The sequence below is a fragment of the Eptatretus burgeri genome, chromosome 1, assembly GCF_056783735.1.
Source record: "Eptatretus burgeri isolate ZD-2024b chromosome 1, Ebu_testis_v1, whole genome shotgun sequence".
Lineage (NCBI taxonomy): Eukaryota > Metazoa > Chordata > Myxini > Myxiniformes > Myxinidae > Eptatretus > Eptatretus burgeri.
Window position 1 is genome coordinate 128,812,797 of NC_140961.1, and position 19,786 is coordinate 128,832,582.

At 42.6% G+C, this 19,786-nt stretch overlaps 1 protein-coding gene across 4 annotated transcripts in view; it reads right to left on the reverse strand.

Annotated features, from left to right (window-relative positions):
• LOC147035394 (monocarboxylate transporter 12-like) overlaps positions 1 to 19,786 on the reverse strand; it is a 170,912-nt gene that overhangs the window by 114,837 nt on the left and 36,289 nt on the right. For all 4 annotated transcript variants that reach the window (XM_085897717.1, XM_085897725.1, XM_085897742.1 and 1 more), the window contains exon 2: positions 3,928 to 4,054. The gene's annotated coding sequence lies outside the window, so the exon portion shown is untranslated. The remainder of the gene's footprint in view (positions 1 to 3,927; positions 4,055 to 19,786) is intronic.

Below are 19,786 nucleotides of genomic sequence, written 5' to 3' on the forward strand. Positions count from 1 at the left end.
CAATAGCTCTGGACAAAGATGGTGACTGCTTCACTTACTTGTGCCAGGCTTTTCCAGGATTGACCATGGAGAAGTTGAAAGCTGGCATCTTTGATGGTTCTCAGATCCGTCAGCTCATCAGAGATCCAGAGTTCAACAACTCAATGAAGCAAGTGGAACTGGTCGCGTGGATCACATTTGTTTTGGTAGTGAAGAACTTTCTTGGCAACAATAAGGCCAGAAACTACGCAGAACTTGTCAACAACATGCTGACTGCTTTCCAGAAACCTGGACTGCAACATGAGCATCAAGATGCACTACCTATTTTCACATATGAACCGGTTTCCTGAGAACCTGGGTTCAATGAGTGACGAGCAGGGGGAGAGATTCCATCAGGACATGAAGGAGATGGAGACCAGGTATCAGGGTCGCTGGGACGCAGTCATGATGGCTGACTACTGTTGGAATCTGAAGAGAGACCTCCCTGCCGCTGAACATTCCAGGAGTTCGAAGAAACGGAAGTTCAAGCCCTGAAGTTTGAACAGTGGTGACGCAACATGCAATTTACTTGTACTTACCTTTATCAATGCCCACCATTCAGATGACAGTAATCGATGTTTCTATCATGTAATCAATAAATGTTGTTGGCAAAACATTTTTTTTCTTAAAAACATGTTTAGGATGATATGTGTTGACAAAAATCAGCTGATAATGCCACAAAAATGTAATTGATTTTGTCACAAGATCTGATTTTTTTCAAATCAACTTAGCACAAAAACCTGACCTGATGGAGAGAAACGGATGCCATTTCCTGATTCAGCAGTGCCAGAATACCCTAATTCACTTGTAGAAATCTAGACAACATTCAGAAAGTAAAAAATTGTTGACCAGTGTTCTTTTTTTCTTCTTTGTTCTTGTTCTTTTTTTTTGTTCTTTTTTTTTTTCTTTTTTTTCTTGCTTTTGTTCTTGTTTTTTTTTTTTTTTTTTTTTTTGTTCTTGCACATCTTGCACATCTTGCAAGTTTTTGTTCTTGCACATCCATACTTTGAAGCAACTTTTGAATCTGGAAACATCTTTTGAAATAGAGGTCCAGCATGATCTGAGACTGATATGGGCAAGTTATGTTCCACAATAAATCCACTAAAGAGAAGTTCCGCTCGGGTAACATCCTCTTCCTCGCTTGTCCCTTGTTTGGTGAAATAATTCAGAAGTGTACCGGTACTCGTGCTCGAAGATCTCTCCTTTGCAATGTCTGTGTGCCGTTTGCTTCCCAAGTGCTTCCGAATATCATCGCGACCTCCGTGCTCAACTGAAATATCAACGCTGCATACTGTACAATACGCATGATGAATTCCTCTTTCAGACTTTCGAATACACGGGTATTGGAGACTGTATTCGGTCTTGTACTTCTGAGACCATTTCTTGGTCTTCGTAAGCTTCTTTTCTGCCATTTCGTAATCAACATCGAGGGCTTGAAGCATCGGTAACTTCGAAGTCGATGTTCCACAGCTGCAGCGCGACTCGTAGAACTCTAGCGGCTGTTAAACACCGCACGGTGGTCGCGACCGCCGGGCTGGCACGGGGCCCAGCTGCATGCAGTGAGCGTATCGCATGCATATACACTGTGCATACATACCGCATGCACTGTATTGCACACATACCGCATGCACTAAATCTCAGTGCATGATCGCCTAAGCGAGATCCAGACCCAATGTTTCGCTGCTCCTCATTTGAATTTGCATTTTTTTACGTACAATTTGGTAGCAGCGAACGTTATGGAGTTACCACATGCTATACGTAGCAGACGATGCTTTTCATTCAATTCTCATACTAGTACATTCTGATTAGTGAACAGTGCAAAAATATCAAAATTTCGGGAGGATAAGGATAGTGATCGTAAGGGCGGGAGTTTGGGTGAATTTTCGGAAGCCTCCCGATGAAATCGGGAGGGTTGGCATTGCTGGTGAGTGCATCGTGATTGTAAATATGTCATTTCAGAAGGGGAAGCTAGGAAAGGATGAAGAGTGAATAAGGGGGTGGAGGTGGGGAGAGCAATTCCTCATGAAACATTGCTATACACTGTGGGAGGGAGGGATGCAAAACATTGCTGTACACTGTGAGAGGGAGGGATGCAAGATAGATAGAAATAGAGAGATAGAGAGATAGATAGAAATAGAGAGATAGAGAGATAGAGAGATAGAGAGATAGAGAGATAGAGAGATAGAGAGATAGAGAGATAGAGAGATAGAGAGATAGAGAGAGATAGAGAGATAGAGAGATAGAGAGAGAGAGAGAGAGAGAGAGAGAGAGAGAGAGAGAGAGAGAGAGAGAGAGAGAGAGAGAGAGAGAGAGAGAGAGAGAGAGAGAGAGAGAGAGAGAGAGAGAGAGAGAGAGAGAGAGAGATTTGTCCAGATTGAAAGACATATTCCAAGTCTTTGACCAGCTTGTAATTTTATCAAGGTCTGAACTAAGGAAGAGGCTGCTAGCTGCCTATCTGATGGGTGAGGGATATCACAGCAGAGGATGTAGTCATCAGCAAATATATAATGAGGATTTTCCATAGATTCAGAGAGCTAGGTGATGCACATTAGAAATAGGCTGAGGTCTAGATGGTCTAGAGGTGCCTTGGGGCACTCCAGCCTTGACAGGAATAAGAGATGAATGGATTCTGTTTACAGCTACGTGTTGGCCATGAGAGTCGAGGAAGTCAGAGGGGGTAAGAGGGAGGGTCAGCCAGAACCAAATGCAAAGATGTCCAGTAATATGATTCGAGTGTCCACATTGAGCTGGGAAGTCGTCAGTTCGAACCCCAGCCAAGTCATACCCAAGACTTTAAAAATGGTATGTGCTGCTTCCCTTGCTTGATGCTCAGCATTTCAAAAGGAGAGCGCGCAGACAAAAAAAACCATAGGTTGGCCATCATAGTACAAGCTGGATGGGCCTAATGACCTCTTGAATTGAAGTTCCTTGTAAAGGAACTCATATAATATGATTGTGATAAAAAGTAGAAACCGTAGTCACAAGTTGGAGTGCCAACAATGTCATGTCAACCTTGGCTTGAGATAAGATAACATGGCATGTCAATCTTGTCTTAATGAGAAAAGATAATAAAAACTCTTAGCATGATTCCTCTAAAGCTACTTTCAAGCCATTTAGGGTAATTGCTGTTAAAGTCATCTTTCTGAATAAGTGTTGGCTTTTGCTGCTCTGGTGATGTTGTCGAGTTTGTGATGATGATAATGGTGATCAAGCAATCGCACATCAGACCGAGCAAAGGAGCCTTATTAACATTCAACACTGTGTTTTAAGCAACTGAGAAAGGAAAAGTGGGATAAAGAATCTTAAGAAATGTAGTTGTTGTGGTTTGTGGCTTGGCTGGCTTCAGGAACAGTCAGTGCTTATCCAAGAAGCATCTTACATTTTGATACCAGGATAGGGCTCCATGAGTAGTTCATAGGAACAAGATGGTCACCCAGGGCAGCATGGCCATGGACACCTTCATCGTGTGGGAAAGGTATTTACCTTGAAAAGGTTGCAAGCTAAGCTCTCGTATGTTTCCCACAGGAGGAGGTGTTCTGGATATTTGGGGTGCCCTGAATTTGTTTTTTGTTTTTTCATTGACATACAGAGGCAAGGCTGTATCTGGTGCAATTTCAATTCTGAACCACTTTGCATCATAATCAGCAGTCAAAACGGACAGGACAGCCAGCCATGCATTGGACACCATGTTACAGGCAAAGTTCCGTAACAACAAGTTGTGTAATTGCCTCAGACTGGTAACTCACAATTAATGCTGTTTATCTTTTGCAAATTTATTCACCCCAAATTATATTAAAATAATCTCCATCATTTACAAATAAACTTTTACAGGCTTCACTACAACAAAAACAGACTCCAACAACTCACACAGAAAATACAAATAAAAATCCATTATTTAAATAACCTCACCTTTCAGAACATGTAGAAATGTATGTTCCAGATTTTCAGTGATCAAAAACACTCAACTCGCTTCATGGAAAAGTGGTATCGCCCTTCACTTTGCGAAGTATCACCTTTTATGAAGTCTACTTCAGCACTGTTGAAGACAATAAATGCGTATCGGTAATATGGCACTTTCGAAATGACGTAAGCATCCCCAGATTACTCGGCGTGCATGCACAGAAACCACCTGTAACAAAGTTCACCTGGGCAGCCCTGGATGTGTTTCATGCCTGCCAGATAAGGATTGTGGTATGGAACGAGTGAAAAAACTTTTAAAGAAGCTGAAAATACTTGCAAACGTGCCTTCGAGAAAGGCGTATGCCTCTGCACAATGAAAGATTTGGAGTACTTCCTGATCAACTCGTCCAAAAAGTTAACGTCTTGCTGTTTGTGCAGTATTGCAAAAACTCTCCGACGGTGTGCCCCCGTGAAAGGCCGAAGGTTCATAAATGCGTGTGTGTGTGTGTTTTCTACTCAAACTTTCGTGCTGATAACACCGATGGGAATGTCATATCTGGGGCTTGTCGATGCACAGGGTGGGATTAAAATGATTATATTTACTGTTACTCATGTTTTTCGGAGGAGAAGGGGGAGAGAGTGGGTGTTGTGTGGGCTGTGGAGCCTTGATAAATATTTATTTTTTGTTTGGTTCCAGGGCCACAAGATAAATTTTACTAGATTTTTGCATCTGTTGGTGAAAGGTGAAGCGTCCGTTCGTGTGTATGTGTGTATTAACCACGGCTGCCCTTAGCTAACTCGATTAATGGGAAATGGTATGGACCTGACATCTCTCATTCACGGATATTTTTCGGATTCCTATTTTTCCGTGAGTCCAATTTGGATTCCTGAACAAAACAATTATGGTTAACCACTCGGAATTTGCCACTCTCGTCTAAATGCTGGAAATTATGTTTAAAAGACTATTTGAATGACAGATTTCGCTCGAGCAACGGCATATTGAGAATACCCATCGAGCAGAAGCGAGTCGCGATAAACACACATGCAGCACATGTGCAAAAGTCCTCATTCAGCATTCGTACATCATTTCAAACGTGCCGCATTGTCCACATCTCCAGGGCACTTGGAATTCCGATGAGAATTATTTGTTCTCCTTTGCAAGTCCAGGTGAGCAACCCATTCAACCTCTTTATAAGACAATTAAAAGTTCATCAGCTTTAATGACCTAAATCATGCTCCACAAATGCTAATCTACAAACGCATTAGACTGGCCATCCTGAAGAATAACAAGCAACTCATATTCAAGCAACTACTGGCAATACAAAATCAACAATGTTACAGGTATTAGAAACAGCCTGGTTAAAATGTTATCAGTCCTCTGAAAAGTATCTACTCTCTCAAAGTTGTACAGTGTGTTGGCAAAGGCCAGGGTTACCTTTATGATTTTATACCTCAATGTTAAATGCACTTCTTACACCCTAGTTAAATTTACCCTCCTCCTCTCTTCCTCCGAACTCACAAATTGCAGTGATTCTTCTTGTGTATGTCTTCACGAATAGCAACTCACCATACCCCACTTATGCAATTATAGGTGAGCAAACTGCGAGCTGACACTAGTTTATGACAATCTCTTAAAAATCCTGTTTGTGCATTCAGAGGTACCCCATCCAATCCAAGCTTGGCCGTTAAGAGAGTTTCCTGAACATCCATGTCATTTCTGAAATTCGCTTAAATGACTGGTGATAAGAATCACATTTATGGCCTTTGAATTGTTACATCTATAGGAGGGAGGGGACTGTCGTTAGTTTCAGGCCTCAGCACTATATGTGTTTTGCATAGTTGATCTTAGGACGGTTTTTTGAACAATGTATTAACGACATGTGTTAGGATTGATTGTCTGGTGTATGGCCTACACGAGGGAAGGCCTAGTCTATTTAGATGTCGAGAGGCTAAATATGTCTCATACACGTTCTCTCTGTGTGTGGAACCCTCCGATAACAGGGTCAAGGCCAAGGGTCAGGACCTGCTCAAAGTACGCCTTCTGACCATCCGGCTCAGAGCAGTCTGTGTTTATGGACCCTCTGACCTGACAATATCAATGCCATTGATTTTGTCATTAATAAAAACACTTACTATGTTATCATCAACATTTATTTCTAATCTCTGAAGATTATCAGACACATTACAACCTAAAAAATCTTGAAATGTAGCAATACAGTAGGTGGGATGTGGTCTAGAAGGGCACTCAGTGGAGTGCATACCTCTGCCATGCAATGCCTGATCCACAAGAACATATCTGGCCCATTGCAGTTTTGAGATATCTTGCTATATATCGTTTTTGGCCCTATCTCTCAATGGTGAAGAATCACTTTGAATATATATTTTTTTTAATTCTTGCTATATGATTTTTTAATTCTTTTTTTAAATTGTAATTCTAATTCTTTAATTAAATTAAACAACTCTTGTATCCAGATTCGGATTCAGATCGTCACCAAAATCGAATCAATTCGTCCTTGCTAGACACACATGTCCACCAAGTTTTTTTTCTGAATACGTCCACAACTTTTTGAGATATCGTGTTATATATTGGTTCAGCCCTATCGCTCAATGGTGAAGAATCGCTTTGAAAATTATCAGATCCGGATCCGGATTCGCATCTTCACCAAAATTGAATCAATTCTTCCGTGTCACACACCCAACATCTCCACCAAGTTTCGTCCGAATCCGTCCACAACTTTTTGAGATAACGTGCTATATATCATTTTTGGCCCTATCTATCAATGGTGAAGAATCACTTAATTTCTGGTCGTCAGATCCGGATCCGGATCTTCACCAAAATCTAATCAGTTCGTCGTTGACCCAACCTGTCCACAAAATTTCATCCAGATCCATCCACAACTTTTTGAGATATCCTGCACACAGACAAACAGACAGAAAGGAGTGAAAAACATAACCTCCTTCACCTTCGTTGGCAGAGATAATAAAAAAAATATAAAGCCAAATACAAAGACCTGGAAGCAAAGGTTGCTGAAAAACTCAAAATCGAAATGATAGCAATTTTAAAAAAACTCTGACGAAGTTAACAAAGGGAGAAAACAAAATCAGTTGTTTAAAAATAATCCAAAGATTCTACCGTGAACTAAGGAAACAAAAGGAAGATGGAACAAGTCCCCCTGAAATAGTCTAGTCAAAAAATTGATATGTAGCGAAGTAACATGCGAGAGGCATTTTTGAGGAAAAGTTGGCAACCAGTTTATTTCACCTAATTTGGGTGTGCTGAATTCAAATTTGCTGTCTGCCAAACTGTATCTTGACCGCTTAACCCTCAAAATGACGTAATAAGCCGCGCCCCTTTTTTGCCGAATGCGAAATATAATTCTCCTTAAAAATGGCATCAAAACTATCATGTGTGGTATCAAATTAAAGATAATGACATATACATTGCATTCATACTGTCATTGAATTAGTTTTGTATGATCTTTGGTCAATGAAATGTCAAAAGGTCATGATTTGTGTGAAATATACAATCAAAATTATATATACATTTATGGTCCTGTAATGAAAAGGAGAGGAAAGTCAACTTCTACTTCAATTAAAAGTTGGTCAGGTTTTGATTTTAAAAAAGGATTAATATGCTTTTAATGTTGTTTGTAAGTGTGACCCAACTTGGTCTCTGAAAAAATTATAACTTCTCTAGATGGCGCTGTCATCATATTGTGCCGACATGCTGTCTCTACTGCACACATTAGCACATGTAATTGGACAAAAGTTACTCCATTGTGATGTCAACAACCTTGTCAATTATACACTATTCTGGTAAATTTTTAATATTTTGAGCACCAGTGTGATATTTTGTATGTAACAAGGCATCTGTGAATGTAATTATTTACATGATATTTCATGAATTTGAGTCCTTCCCTTGTATCACGTAATAAAATAACAGTTGCACCAAACACCACACGAAGTTGAGATTTGTTGTGGTGTGTTCATAATTAACGACAAAATCTAATACCCAAAAAATTGCTGAACAGTTTGTTTGTAGGATGAACAAAGTCCAAAATGTAAACACTGTTGATGAGGCTCGACCAATACTGTTCATCAAGTCTCACGCACCCGAGTCACTTCCACCAACAAGTGACGCTTTATCCTTCCATATTAAGTGATCTCACTACCAGGCAGCAGTGTGGAGGCAGGCACATCTGAACTATCCTGATCTACCATCCCCAGAATCAATGGGCTGGAGGTATGAGGACGACTTTCTTGTTCCAGTACTTATGTCTTTGTCACCAGTTCCCGATGCCTGCAGAGAAGTTGTTTCTTGCGACTGCAACATGGTGCGGGAACTTGCGCTGCAAATGCAGGAAGTCTGATCTGCTATGCACAGGAGCTTGCAAATGCAGGAATGTTAATGATAACTGTCGCAATACCTAAGAGCAAAAAAAAAATCTCTCTCTCTCTCTCTCTCTCTCTCTCTCTCTCTCTCTCTCTCTCTCTCTCTCTCTCTCTTTCTCTCTTTCTCTCTCTCTCTCTCTCTCTCTCTCTCTCTCTCTCTCTCTCTTTCTCTCTTTCTCTCTTTCTCTCTTTCTCTCTTTCTCTCTTTCTCTCTTTCTCTCTTTCTCTCTTTCTCTCTTTCTCTCTTTCTCTCTTTCTCTCTTTCTCTCTTTCTCTCTTTCTCTCTTTCTCTCTTTCTCTCTTTCTCTCTTTCTCTCTTTCTCTCTTTCTCTCTTTCTCTCTTTCTCTCTTTCTCTCTTTCTCTCTTTCTCTCTTTCTCTCTTTCTCTCTTTCTCTCTTTCTCTCTTTCTCTCTTTCTCTCTTTCTCTCTTTCTCTCTTTCTCTCTTTTTCTCTTTCTCTCTTTCTCTCTTTCTCTCTTTCTCTCTTTCTCTCTTTCTCTCTTTCTCTCTTTCTCTCTTTCTCTCTTTCTCTCTTTCTCTCTTTCTCTCTTTCTCTCTTTCTCTCTCTCTTTCTCTCTCTCTTTCTCTCTTTCTCTCTTTCTCTCTTTCTCTCTTTCTCTCTTTCTCTCTTTCTCTCTTTCTCTCTTTCTCTCTTTCTCTCTTTCTCTCTTTCTCTCTTTCTCTCTTTCTCTCTTTCTCTCTTTCTCTCTTTCTCTCTTTCTCTCTTTCTCTCTTTCTCTCTTTCTCTCTTTCTCTCTTTCTCTCTTTCTCTCTTTCTCTTTTTCTCTCTCTTTTTTCTCTCTTTCTCTCTTTCTCTCTTTCTCTCTTTCTATCTCTATCTCTCTTTCTCTCTTTCTATCTCTATCTCTCTTTCTCTCTTTCTATCTCTATCTCTATCTCTATCTCTATCTCTATCTCTCTCTCTTTTTCTCTCTCTTTCTCTCTTTCTCTCTTTCTCTCTTTCTCTCTTCCCCCCCCCCCCCCCCCGCTTGCCTGGCTCTTTCATGAGCAGATCGATCAGCAGTTAGCTGTTGCCGTGCGCGTGCAGTTCGAGAATTCAAATAACAGGAGGAGAATGTGTATGTTTAAAAAGTCAACGAATACTAACATTTTGTATTTCAAAATACTCTAGCTTTTTTAACCATGAAGCCTTTTGTTATGATTAATATGCCAGTGCACTATTCGAAAGCCATTTTTTTTTTCTAATGAAATTTTATTTATATATATATATATATATATATATATATATATATATATATATATATATATATATATATATATATATATATATATATATATATATATAGGTCAGGTATGGGAGCATGTGCCAGAACAGCGCGTCGCTGCGTCCACTTTCCGCCGGTACTCCAGGGGCCTCCGTCTGGCCATCCCCCAGGCAGATGCCAGGCCCATCCCCATCTCTTTGAGATGATGGTCAACCTGCTGCAACCATGAGGCACGTGGTCGGCCCACTGGCCCCCTCCACTCATGAGACTCCTTCGCTGAGAGAATCTGGTAAGCAGGATCAGCGTCAGGAAAACGAGCCACATGTCCATACAGCTGCAACTGACGCTCACGGACTATGCAGGTAACAAATCTCATCCGAGTCTCTCTCAGCAACCGCTCGTTGGATACAAAATCCGACCAGCGATAGCCAAGGATTCTCCGAAGAGACCTGGTACCAAAGGAATTAAGTCTCCGTCTCAGATCCTTGGTCAGAGTCCAAGTCTCGCACCCATAGAGCAAGACTGGAAGTACCAAGGACCTGAAGACTCGGACTTTCGTCCTCCCGCACAGGTACCGGCAGCGCCACACCCCATGATCCAGTGAATCCATGACTCCCCAGGCCCGACCCAGACGTCTATTGACCTCTGACTCGCAGCCAGCAGAGACATGAATATCACTGCCAAGGTAAGCGAATCTCTCCACGACCTCAACATCCTCACCACAAACAGACACAGGCAGGACAGCAGCATCCAAGATGTCACCGAAACCCTGGATCTTAGTTTTGACCCAAGAAACCCGTAATCCCAGCGGCTCCGACTCCTCATTCAGCACCTCGAGGGCCCCCAAAAGGATGTCTAAAGTCTCCGCAAAGATGACTGCATCGTCTGCAAAATCAAGGTCCGAGATATTGACATTCCCAAACGATGCACCGCAACTTGATCTCTCCGACATCCTCCCTAAAATCCAGTCCATACAAGTGCTGAAAAGTGTGGGGGCAAGTACACATCCCTGACGAACTCCAGTAACAACTGGAAATAAGTCAAAGGTGGTACCACCACACTTCACAGCACTCTCAGTAGCAGAGTAGAGTTCAGACATCAGATCGATCAGTTTTGGTGGCACCCCACGAAGACCAAGAATCCTCCAGAGGACATCCCGATTCACTGAATCGAATGCTTTACAGAGATCAACATAGGCTGCAAGCAGCCCCTGCCGAAACTCTCGTCTGCGTTCGGTGAGGACACGAAGTGCAAGGATACGGTCAATCGTTGACCTCTTTGGTGTAAAGCCTGACTGCTCTGGACGCTGGTGCTCAAGCAGATGGTGGCGAACCCTATCAAGAATTATCCGAGCAAAGACCTTGCCCGGCACTGAGAGCAGCGTCACCCCTCGGTAGTTGTTGCAGTCTTGGCGATCACCCTTCCCTTTCCAGAGAGGGACAACAAGGCCCCTCTTCCAGTCAGTTGGGATGATGCCTGTGTTCCAGGCAGAGCACAAAACTGCATGCAACGACATGAGTGCAGCATTTCCACCAGCCTTGAGAAGTTCGGCATGGATGCCACAGATCCCTGGAGCTTTGCCCCGTTTCAACTGGTTCACCGCAGCCCGTGTTTCCACAAGCGAAGGTGGACCACAGTTTATTTGAGGGTCAGCAACAGGGATTGTAACACCCTTGACGTCCAACTCGACAGGGGGCTCAGCCTGGTACAACCGCTCAAAGTAACCGGCCCAGCGGGCCTTCACTTCAGACTCCTCTGTCAAGAGCCGACCACTCTCTGCTCGTACTGCAGTGCTCCGAGGGATGGGCTTGGATGAACGTAATGCGCGAATTCCCCTGTAAGCGGGACGAGAATCGCTTGACCACAGGTGATGCTCCACCCCCTCACAGATTCCTCGCACATAGGCCTCCTTGTCCACCGTCAGTGCACGTACAGTTTTACGCCTCAGCTCCCTGAACAGCTCAGCTCTGCCATTCAGCCTGGCCCTGCGACTCTGGTCAATGGTATCCAGTGTCCCTCGAGAGACAAAATTCTTCTTTGCCCTGCGGTGAGTTCCAAGACATCCACCGGCAACTTCAAGGACGGTGGTCTTGAAGGCGCTCCACAACTCTTCAGGACCCCCCAAAGCACCCAGACCCCCCAAGTGTCCACTCAGCCTGTTCGCAAACTCCTCAGCTACTCTCTCATCCCTGAGCTTGGCAACATCCAGCCTAGGCTGGGATGGTACCATTCTCCAGGATTTAAGGTGCAGCTTTAGAGTTGCTACAACAAGCCTGTGGTCAGTATTGAGGAACTGAGCACTCCGGTAGACCCTGCAGTTCTGGATCATCCTCCAACGACCGTCAATGAGGACATGGTCAATCTCCTTTGCCACACCGCCAGCGTTGGAATACCAAGTCCAGCGATGAGCTTGTGGGCACTAAAACCATGAACCAGCCACCCTAAGTCCATGACTTCTTGCAAATTCAAGGAACTTAGTACTATTCTGGTTCATAGTTCCTGACCCATGGGGACCAACACACACCTTATAACCATCCCTATCAGTTCCAGTCGATGCATTGAAATCCCCCAAGACTAGAAGTGTATCTCGTCTGGGGCACTGATCAACCACAGACTCGAGTGTGGCGTAGAATGCATCCTTCACGGTGAGATCACTCGCCTCAGTCGGAGCATAAACAGAGACCAGGGAAATGACACCAAAGGAGTGACGAATCCTTAATCTCATAATACGCTCGTTGACCAGTGTTACCTCAATTATCATTGGGGTCAGCTTATTGGACACAGCTACAGCAACTCCTTGGGTATGGTAACCATCAGAGCGACCAGACCAATAGTAGGTGTAACCATCCACCATTATCTCGCCGCAATCCGGTCTCCGAACCTCAGAGAGAGCTGCAATCCCGATGTCAAATGCTTGAGCTCAGATGATAACAGAGACAGGTGATCATCCTCTCTTAGGGATAGGACATTCCAGGCACCCACCCGAAGGGACCGCCTCAGGTTAACCCAAGGAGACCGCCGTCTGGTGGACGACACCTCAGCACCACTCCGACACACTCTCCTGCAATCTGACCCAGGGATGTTACCCCGTGGTTTCCCTCCGATCAAAGATTGGGGGTCCCGAAGGCTTTGCCCCAATCCCGTCATCCGGTGAGCTGCCCTGCGAAGGGAAGCTGCACAAGAGGTACTCCCACGGAGTGGGTTTTCAGATTTTTTTTGCGTTTTTACGTTTTGCAGAATGAAGGGTTTTACGGTGGCCGGAGTGCAAATCCTGCCACCAACCTCCTAATAAGAAGTAACCCAACTGCAGGAGGACGTCTGCAGACATAGTTGGGCACTAGATATGGATGGCCGTTGGCTCACAAGGAGCTCCTCCGCCCTTTGACAGGTTTTGTTTTTAATCCTGCTGGGTGTCCATATCCAAACACCCCCCTCACCACAAAACCTGGTGGGGGAGACGGTTTAGTCGCCGACAACCCGACCATGGAACAGGTTAGTACAGGTTTACATGGTACCTGTAGCAGGTCACAGATCAAACCTGACCTGACTGAAATATATCCTATATATATATATATATATATATATATATATATATATATATATATATATATATATATATATATATATATATATATATCCTATATATATATATATATATATATATATATATATATATATATATATATATATATCCTATATATATATATATATATATATATATATATATATATATATATATATCCTATATATATATATATATATATATATATATATATATATATATATATATATATATATATATCCTATATATATATATATATATATATATATATATATATATATATATATATATATATATATATATATATATATCCTATATATATATATATATATATATATATCCTATATATATATATATATATCCTATATATATATATATATCCTATATATATATATATATATATATATATATATATATATATATATATATATATATATATATATATATATATATATATATATATATATATCCTATATATATATATATATATATATATATATATATCATATATATATATATATATATATATATATATATATATCCTATATATATCCTATATTTTATATATATATATATATCCTATATCATATATTATATATATATATATATATATATATATATATATATATATATCCTATATCATATATATATATATATATATATATATATATATATATATCCAATATCATATATATATATATATATCCTCCTCTTCTTCTTCTTTCGGCTGCTCCCGTTAGGGGTCGCCACAGCGGATGATCCATATGATCCGCATCGTGATTTGGCACATGTTTTACGCCGGATGCCCTTCCTGACGCAACCCTCTGGTCGCCTCTACGACACAGGGGTATGGTACACATATTTTAACCGGGGTATACACCGGCCCAGTATACTGGTACTCATTTCGCCGACCTGAAGGATGACAGGCTGAGTCAACCCCTGGTGTATTAATTCAGTGGCGCACCGGGGCTTGAACTCAGGAGCTTTTGGATCCCAAGCCGCTGCCCTAACCACTGTGCCGACACCAGGCTCAATGTATATATATATATATATATATATATATATATATATATATATATATATATATATATATATATATATATATATATATATATATATATATATATATATATATATATATCCTATATATATATATATATATCCTATATATATATATATCCTATATATATATATATATATATATATATCCTATATCCTATATATATATATATATATATATATATATCCTATATCCTATATATATATATATATATATATATATATATATATATATATATATATATATCCTGTATATATATATATATATATATATATATATATATATATATATATATCCTATATATATATATATATATATATATATATATATATATATATATATATATATATATATATATATCCTATATATATCCTGTATCTATATGTATATATTGTTACGGTGACGGGTACCGAGACACCAGCTTGTCACTCAGGGGGATTCATCCCCGTTTGTCCTCGGTAGAACCAGACCTGAGGCCACCACTCACAATTAACGTTATGGTATGGTGGGTTGTTTTAAAACCACGAACGCCACCCAGTCAACCACGAGTTCCAGTATCCGCCGTCTAAATATTCCGTTTAACTATAAGTCACGTGGTTACCTGAGCGGGGAGCGCGCCCTCGGCAAAGCACCAATATTATCTGATTAGATTTTAATTATGGCGGCGGAGCGTTTTAACCACGAGTGCGTGCCGATGATTTTTTTTTCTAATCTGTGGTAATTACCTCCCAGTCTATCTCGGTTCTAACAATACTATACCAATGAAGGAAAGGACAAACACAGACAGGTTGAAAATTGACAAATAATTTATTAGTAATAAAATAAATGAATAAAAAGAACTTTTTATTTGCTGAGGTAAATAAAGAATTTCAAAGCAAAATCAATCAAAATGTCAGGAAAGAGACAAAAAGCAGAAGCTTAATGGGTTTGACTTACTTACAGCGAAACACAGCCAAGTGTGCCCAACGGATCTTTCAGGGGGAGGGGAGGGGGAGAAAATCGTCTCCCTCACCAGAAAGTCGTCCGTGAAGCAAAAACGTTTTGAAATGCGTGCGTGCGTGCGTGTCACGTCCGTCACCAGCACCCAACTTTGTTGTACAGCCTCTCGCGGGGCAGCCTTGAACGCCAGTCCACACACTCGCTTGCTGAAGCTCTGGGCAGGATGAACCGTCTTGCTGTTGGCGCTGGCCAGACACCCACACGCGCGCTTCCTTCTCCTCTTTTGCGCGCCTACACCCGCTTCTTGCTCACTTCTCTCTCTCTCTCGTACCTCTTTCGTTCACGCTTTTTTATTATGTCAGAATGTATATCTTTCTTCTTCAGAACGTATCTCTTTCTCTTTAGAACGTATCGCTTTCACTTTCCCCCCACTCTCAAAACGTATCTCCTCACAGAACGTCTCTCTCGCTTCAGAACGTCCCTCTTTCGCCTTTTCCTCTCCGAACGTCTCTCCTCACAGAACGTCTTTTTATATCTTTGGGGCTTCTCTACGGGTGCCGTCCGCCCCAAGCTCACCCCACCCCACTGGGGCACAGTTACCATGACGACCCGTGTGCTCTCAAAAAAGGCGGGCGTCGGAGCTTGCGAAGGAATGTTGCTGAGGAAAAACGAGGATGGGCCCTCTCTGCCAGGTGCAGTCCGCCCCAAGCTCACCCCACCCCACTGGGGCATGGTTACCATGACGACCTGTGTGCTCTCAAAAAAGGCGGGCGTCGGAGCTTGCGAAGGAATGTTGCTGAGGAAAAACGAGGACGGGCCCTCTCTGCCGGGTGCAGTCCGCCCCAAGCTCACCCCACCCAACTGGGGCACAGTTACCATGACGACCGTGCGCTCTCAAAAAAGGCGGGTGTCGGAGCTCGCGAAAGAATGCTGCTGAGGAAAAATGAGGGCGGGCTTCAGAGCTCATGAAAGAAAAGTGTGTGAACGTGTCTGTCGTCAAGAAAAAAGCTTCCCATAAGGGAGGGGATCTATCCTTTACTCTTCTCAACGCATCACATTTAAGATCGATTAGACATGGGGGTTGGGCTAATCTGAACATGCATTAAAGGAAATAACTGTCTGAGGACCTGGATGTGTGGATGCATTCATCAGACCGGATTCTAAAATCCGTAACAATATATATATATATATATATATATATATATATATATATATATATATATATATATATATATATATATATATATATATATATATATATATATATATATATATACTAGACTAGGCGTAAGTCGTCATCATCAGGACCGAGAAAAAAGTGACGACTTAGAAATGTGACGACTTACGCATATGCGAACATTCATGATGACTGTGGGGTGAAGGATGAAGTCGCGCGTGGCCTGGACACATATGTGTGAGAGCCGCCTATTGTACCAAAAGGAAAACACAATCCTCGGGGCATAGGTGGGGGTTCATTGGTGAGTTGGAAAGTGATCAAGCAAAGATAGAATTCATGAATCAGTTTATCAAAAGTAAAGATAATGAACAACTGTAAGACAACTCATATACCATCGGTGATGATATGGTTACAAATTACATGACACACAGTCATCGTGGTGATGATTACCACTCAATGCCTATGTGTGAGTGAGTGCGGTAATGTACAAAACAAGCCAATATAAAACCATGATCGGACTTCAACACTAAACTCGATCGATCCTTTACTCCTTCGCGAAGTAATCCGTTTATGTTTGACTGCCTCAAACTCTTGGGCATCTGGTGCATGAGAAAGGACTCAAACCGGTCATTGTATTCCATGATGTTGTCTGGGCAATCCTCCACCAAAAGACAGTATTGGCACATCACATCCAGACAGTATCGGCGAATCCACGCTGCCTGATTCGCCGCACCTCTTGACCTTGCCGATTCCCCACCTCACTTTGAATCTGTCTATCCAGTGCATCGGCAAGGTCTCGGCATCATCATGCCCGAGGTCCGCAGCGAATTTACGTGCCTTCAGCAGCAACATTTCACCGTCCAACCGAATATTTGGCTGAGCCGACATTTGCCGAAACCAGATAATGAGCGCGTCATCGACATCTTCAAAGGACACACATTTCACGAGTTTCACACTTACCACCGGCCTCGTGATCTTCTCCACTTGTCCAAATATCTTGCCCTTATTCTTTTTTTTTTTTTTTTTTTTTTTTTTTTTTTTTTTGTATACCTTGGTCGAGGCTCGTATGAGAGCTAACACACAACTCACAGCAAGGAGGCATGAGACAAGAGGGGTGGGAGTGGGAGGGACAAAACATTGGGGAACAGACACAGGTGAACTGTGGAAGGGAGAGGGATGGGGATGGGACGGGGAACATGGCGAGGAGAAGATGGACATTACAGGGACTTTCAGGAAGGAAAGCAGGAGAATTGAAGGAAGTGGGCTTGGGTGGATTATCGGGGGTAGAAAAGATCGAGGATTTGGATGGGGGAAGATAAGAGGTGGTGGTGAACAGCTGTTTTGAAAGCCTGGAGGGAAGAATGGGAAAGAATAGAGTGAGGAAGTTTATTCCAAAGGCGGGAAAAAAAGAGGAATGAAAGAGTGAAGATGAGCAGTGATTCGTGATTTTGGTAGTTTTACCAGAAGGGGTTGTTGGCGGACCTTGAGCGCCCTGTGGAAATGTGGTTGGGACAAATCGCAGAGAGAGCAGGGGGGCAAGGCTGGAGAGGAGTCGGTAGAAGACAGAAAGACCACCGACCAACCTGCGGTGATTGAGTGAGAGGCCCAAAGACTCAGCTTCATTGCGGGAGATGCCAATGATCTTAAAAGCTCTGGTTTCGACAGCGTGAAGTCGAGAAAGGTGGGAGGCAGGAGCACCAGCCCAGAGGGGAGAGCAGTACTCCATCAGGCTACGGACAAAAGCTTTGTAAGTAGTCAGGAGCTCAAGAGGGCCGAGGAAGGACTTTGCACGACGGAGGATTCCCAGTCGGCGACTGGCTTTTGAGGCAAGGTTGGAAATGTGACTTTCCCAGGAAAGGTCATGGCAGATAGTGAGACCCAGAAGCTTGAAAGAAAAGACTTCTTCCAGAGGATTGTTGAGAAAGTGGATGGGGGGGTTTTGTAAACGGTCCTTTCGAAGAGACATAGTGAGAGTGTGAGATTTGTGTGGATTGAAAGACATGTTCCACGTGTTGGACCAGTTTGTGATTTTATCCAGATCTGCAGTGAGCGAAGAAGCTGCTGCTTGCCGGTCTGAGGGATGACAGATGGTACGGCAGAGGGTGGAGTCATCGGCAAAGAGAAATAGAGGATTTTCCAGAGAGTCCGAGAGATCATTGATGAAAACCAGAAAAGAACAGGGCCCAGAACGCTACCTTGAGGAACTCCAGCCTGCACAGGAAGAGGGGATGAAAGAACTCCATTTAGGGCCACACGTTGACTGCGACAGGAGAGGAAGTCTGCGAGCCATGAGTGGAGATGGCCTTGAATACCATGGGAAGAGAGTTTGGTGAGTAGGGCAGGGTGCCAGACTGTGTCAAAAGCACGTGATATGTCCAGGGATACGGCTCGGATTTCCTGTCTGGCATTGAGGACCTCCATCCATTGATGGGAGAGCAGTAGCAGCATATCCAGGGTAGAGTGACCTGGTCTGAAACCAAATTGATGATTGGAAATCAAGCCATTGGAGAAGAGGAAGGATTTCATGTCTGAAGCAATGATGGATTCCATAACCTTGCTGATGATTGGGAGAAGGCTGATTGGTCTGTAGTTACAGGGATCTGTTTTTGCACCTTTTTATGCAGGGCAGTGATGTTAGCAGATTTCGAAGCAGATGGCAGATGACCTTGGGAAAATGAGAGGGTGAATAGAACAGAGAGAGGGTGAGCAAGAGCAGAAGAGCAGGCTTTGAGGACACGTGGGCTGATGCCGTCTGGACCGGTTGCAGAATCTGACTCGAGGTTTGAAAGCAAGCTCTCCACCTTGTCAGGAGAAAAGGATACAGAGTCCAGGGACAGTTGGGTGCCACTGGGTAAAGTGGGTAGAGATAGTGATGGGTTTGGGACACAAGATTTAGCTGCAAACACCGAGTTTAGACATTCAGCTTTATCACGTGTGGAATCAGCAGTGCGGCCATTTGAGGTAAGGGAGGGGATGGAGGGGGAACATACACCAGAAACAGATTTGATTAAACGCCACCAGGATTTTGAGGAGGGAGAGAGGTTTGAGAGTTCAGACTTGAGATGAGAAAGATGTTGTTTTCTGGCTCTCCTGAGGGTAGATACACACTTGTTCCGAGCTTTGTGGAAAGAACTGAGATTGCTCTCAGTTGGGTTTGCTTTCCATGAGGCAAAGGCAAGTTGTTTCAGGACAACTGCCTCACCACAAGCTTCAGTAAACCAAGGGCGGGAGGAAGGGTAAGACAACTGAACACGAGAGGGGATAAATCTGTGCATGAGGGAGAGCAAGTTTCTTTGAAAGAATTCCCAGGATGAGTTGATGTTTGAGAAAGTAGTGATAGGAGACCAGTCTGTAAGTTTGATGGCTGCTCGGAGACCCTGCCAGTTGGCTTGAGTGAAATGCCAGACTCGACGGCGGTGAGGTGGTTCTCTGATGACAGCCAGAGAGATGTCCACTTTAACAAGGACGTGGTCAGAAGAACCAATTGGAGCGAAGGAAGAGCAGCAGATATT